The sequence below is a fragment of the Homarus americanus genome, unplaced genomic scaffold, assembly GCF_018991925.1.
Source record: "Homarus americanus isolate GMGI-L3 unplaced genomic scaffold, GMGI_Hamer_2.0 scaffold25827, whole genome shotgun sequence".
Lineage (NCBI taxonomy): Eukaryota > Metazoa > Arthropoda > Malacostraca > Decapoda > Nephropidae > Homarus > Homarus americanus.
In genome coordinates, this window is record NW_024738300.1 from 3,246,207 (window position 1) to 3,251,050 (window position 4,844).

At 30.1% G+C, this 4,844-nt stretch overlaps 1 protein-coding gene across 1 annotated transcript in view; it reads right to left on the minus strand.

Annotated features, from left to right (window-relative positions):
* Positions 1–3,374, minus strand: part of LOC121873928 — a 31,345-nt gene extending 27,971 nt beyond the window's left edge. Inside the window, exon 1 of the mRNA XM_042377807.1 lies at positions 3,322–3,374. The gene's annotated coding sequence lies outside the window, so the exon portion shown is untranslated. The remainder of the gene's footprint in view (positions 1–3,321) is intronic.
* Positions 3,375–4,844: the final 1,470 nt, after the last annotated feature.

Here is a 4,844-nt window from a genome sequence, read left to right on the forward strand (position 1 = left end):
CCTGCCCTGGGTGGCGTCCTACCGTTGCCTAGCGGATGAGCCGCTCGGAGGGCGGCGATTCTGCTAATATATATATATATATATATATATATATATATATATATATATATATATATATATATATATATATATGTGTGTGTGTGTATGTGTGTGCTGTGTGTGTGTGTGTTAATTGTGAATTGGTTGTGTCGAGAAGACTTGAACATTATAAAGAATATTCTTTTCCAAATTTCACAAATTCGTCAATTATCGCCATTGTCTTCTTTTTTTTGCAGATATAATTAGTTTTGAATCTTAAATTTCCTCCGTCTGCCTTGTGATTATTCTTAAATGACATGTTATTAAGAAATAGTATTCACATGTTCAAATTCATTTTGTTTGATAAAAAATCATTATTTATAAAGAGATATATTACATACACACATACAGGTTTCAGCAATATGATAAGATAAAAGTAGAATTGTACATATATGAAGATCTTTTTTATAAAGATCTTGAGTATGTATGGCTGAATGAATCATAAAAGTTCATAAATTTACTTAAAGAGCCCATTATATATATGAAAACATGTGCAGAGCTTACATATACAATACATAAACAATATATATATATATATATATATATATATATATATATATATATATATATATATATATATATATATATATATATATATATATATATATATATATATATATATATTTAATTTCTTATAAACATAAGTGACCATATGTATTCCGTAAGATTGATTAAGTTTTCCTAAATAAATTATAAGGCAAAATAATATCTGAAATGACACAGTTGTCTTCTTAGATGTATGTAAAAATGTTTGTTTGCTGAAAAGCTACTGAACTTAGGTATAGGTGTGATATATTTCATTGTTTCGGTATGACTACTGAAAAGATGCGATAGTGTTGAAATAGGATGTCTTATGTTGACCATTTTTTCAGAAAGTTTATTTTTTGGTAGGGTGCAATGTTATCATAGAATTTTCAACTCAAAGGATGTATACCACTATGATCATCATTCCCCAGATCCTGCTGACCAACTCCCCCTGAATCATTTACTATAATTCATAATTTTTTTCATTGTTCTATTAACTCTAAGGCTCAGAGATTCACTTAAAGAATAAGTAGTAAGTTTGATCTAGCATAATTAAAGACTGATCTTTTGTCGTTAGGTATTTCTGTGCTTTAGCAACTTTTATCTGTCCATGGCTAGACAATATTCATTAAAACTAAAGGAAGAATATTCTTCCTGATATGTGCTTTCGTTACATAATTTTTGGGGGTGAAAAGATGTTGCTATCATAAAGATCGACCTGAGAACGTAATTTAGGACATCTTGGCAACAATTGTATTGCAATTTTAGGATATTTCATGGTAGTTCTTGTTGTTAGAGTTGAAGTGGCTGATAATTTTGCATATATATAAAGTTATAACTCGTTTGTAGTTTCTTTAAATCACCAGCGTAATGAGATTGGAAGTATAGTCCTTCATTTCCGTGATAATAGTGCGGGACTGTGTTGTCGTCCGAGAAGAATGGTATAGCTCCCAAAAAGTTTACAGGTGTCGTTGGAGCATGTTTCATAACATCCCGAATGTACTCGTAGCTTTCCTTAAGCTTCCGTCGCGCCCTGTCCTTGCAGGGTCTACCGCTACGAGGCCTTGTGTTTACGTTGCCCTCACTCTGCCAGCGTCTAATCCACCTGCAAACGGTTGTCACGCTCGCGCCAGTTTCCTGAGCTATAGCTCGTGCTGACATCCCACCAACCCACATCCACACGAACCTCGCTCGCTCAGTCAAATCAGTTGGCCGGGATGGTCGTAGGGGCTCCATAATTCTGTCGGAAATTAACTGTATTTAATTTTAACCGAACAGTTTTCAATCATTATCCTTTTAGTATAGATGAATGTAATGATAATCAAGATGAATATAGTGGGGGATTTTTTCGAGGCCATAAGAATGGGAAACGTTACATTTGTCTTAGATAAAAAGAGAAGTAGGTAGTCATTTTAATAAAAAAAAAGTGCTCATGAAATTGCAGCACACGTATTATTTTATAAAAAAAATAATAATCCATAAACTAAAGTACAGTATGTAGCTTACAGCTGTGTTAAAAATTACTATTAAAATATATCGTAGTATTTTTTTTTAATTATTATTATTTCACCACTGTCAATATCGTATCTATTTTCTAAGGCAATGTTGATGTGGTCGGGGCCGAAGAGTACTCGTCCTTTTTCGTCTCACTGGTATTGTCTTTTTTTTTCGTTTTTTTTTTTTACAGGGGTTAGTCCACCGGCACAGGTCACTGACCCACATCAGGCCTGGGGCGGAAATATAATAATAATAATAATAATGATAATAATAATAATAATAATAATAATAATAATAATAATAATAATAATAATAATAATAATAATAATAATAATAATAATAAAAAAAAATAATAATAATAATAATAATAATAATAATAATAATAATAATAATAATAATAATAATAAAAATAATAATAATAATAATAATAATAATAATAATAATAATAATAATAATAATAATAATAATAATAATAATAATCATAATCATAATCATAATAATAATAATAATAATAATAATAATAATAATAATATTTAAAAAAATCAATAGAAATTTTATAAAAAAAATACAAAATTAAAAATAAAATAAAATTATAATAATAATAAAGATCAAGAGTGAGAAACGATATACTATATGTATGTTGTGTTGTCTAAGTGAGAGAAACAATTGAGACCCTGCATTTGGGTGTAAATGAGGCAGAAAGTCTGCTCCCATCACTAGCGCCACAGATTTTTTTTCCTTTTCGATAGCTCCTATTAAAAGTACTGTATAGATTTAATTGAAACTCAAGAACACCTAATGTGAAAGAAAAAGTAAAACTCAGGTAGTTTTATAATAATAATAATAATAATAATAATAATAATAATAATAATAATAATAATAATAATAATTTTTTGACTCCTTGCATTACTTTTATTAAGGATCTACGCGAGGGAATGGTTAGAAACTATTAATGATTTAAACTAATAATGTTCTTCTGGTTGTTGTTTCTTGTACCTTATCGTGTTCAAGGTTTTTGCCCATTACGGGACCGACGCCATTTGCTGCGATATCACCACTCCAGCACTAAACTTTTCAACTTTTCAACATATAATATATTGCGTTTGCCGGCACGTGACTACGTATATACACTGTATACACTCGGATAAAGTCTGGGGTTCACATATATACCAAATAATACTATAGTTAACATCTTCAGGGGTGAGTACAGTTTCTACTTACAATAAAGGTAGTTGTTGGAATGCCCTTCCCAGTGCTCTTGACAGTGCGAGGTGCCTGGGACAACTGAATCATGAGCACGGTGTCGAGGGGTTTCATTGAGCTTGATAAGCTGCGAGACACCCTATTTGTCAACGTCAGAAAATGTAACACTGATAGCCAGTTCTGATTGGTTACTACTTTCTATTCAATGTTGCACAGTAGAAATTAACATAAGCAGTTGGATAATTCAGGAAAAATGTCGTACATTATATATTGTACGTATTATTACTGTCGTATTTTTTAGATTGGTATGAGCATCAGTCTATAATATTAATAATTAAGTATTATAAGAGCTTTATTCAAGATATAAAAGAAATGGTTTAAATTAATAAATCTCCATACTGAGTTTCATGATGCTGAACCCTTGTCCGAATCATATTAAGATATTACAACTAATGTTAGTTTATGACAATCTTGAGGCAAAATTAATCACTATTTTTTTTATAATGTGACTTTCTTAGAGAAATTAAATATATTTTACAATTTAAGAAAAGAGGTTTGAGTCAGAGAATTGTGAGCATTTTGAATTCAAGTTGTTAATATGTTTCACTCATAGCATAATCCTAAATACATGACATTATTTTGATACTTTTTTATGCGTGCGTGGAAACATTTCCCATTGGAGTTTTAGCGGATTAGCTTAGCCACCATTAATACATCTTACTGAAACAAAGAAGTTCTGAGCTTGTCTTTACACTATTACACTTTACACTACCTATGGGTTACTTTAATAATTTGGATGATGATTTCTACATTATCTTCAATTAAATCTTTATGATAATTAATTTTTTCTATTTTTGTTTTTTCTCCCATAATTTGTTCCGATTTTTCCTGTATATCTGAAAAATTATATGACACATTTCATTGTATGAGCTTTATTCTCCAAGTATAAAGGGCGGCATATTAAAAAAAGATATCTTGTACAGTGTGTGATAGATGACACGACCCTCAAGGGGGTCTCTTACTAACTCTCAAAAAGATCTCTGATTGGCTCACGAAAGGATACATCCTCAATATTGCTGGGCTCTTTCTCCCTCTGCATGTAATGGATACTATAAGTATTATGTATAGAGCTTAGTGTTTAGTATCAATATTAATATAAGTTGGAGGTGTGAAATAATGATGCTGTTACTAAAAGCACTATAAAATTTTCATACCAAAATTATGAAACACAAGAAAATTTTAGATATTAGTATTTTTGCTTAGCTACTAAGTAATATAATCTGTTTTTGTTTGTTAAATACGTGTAATGGAAAAAGAGATTATATACATTATTAAAATTAATTTCCAATAGAAAACAAATATCTTCTAACAGTCGGTCAAGTGTTCACACTTACACTAGATTTACAACCTCTCACTTTCTCTCATTCACTCTGTTTATTTCTCTCTTGTGTGTGTGTGAGTGAGTAGAGAGAGAGAGTGACAGGTGTAAAACTAGTGTAAGTGTGAACAACTGACCGACTGTTAGCAGATATTAATTTAAA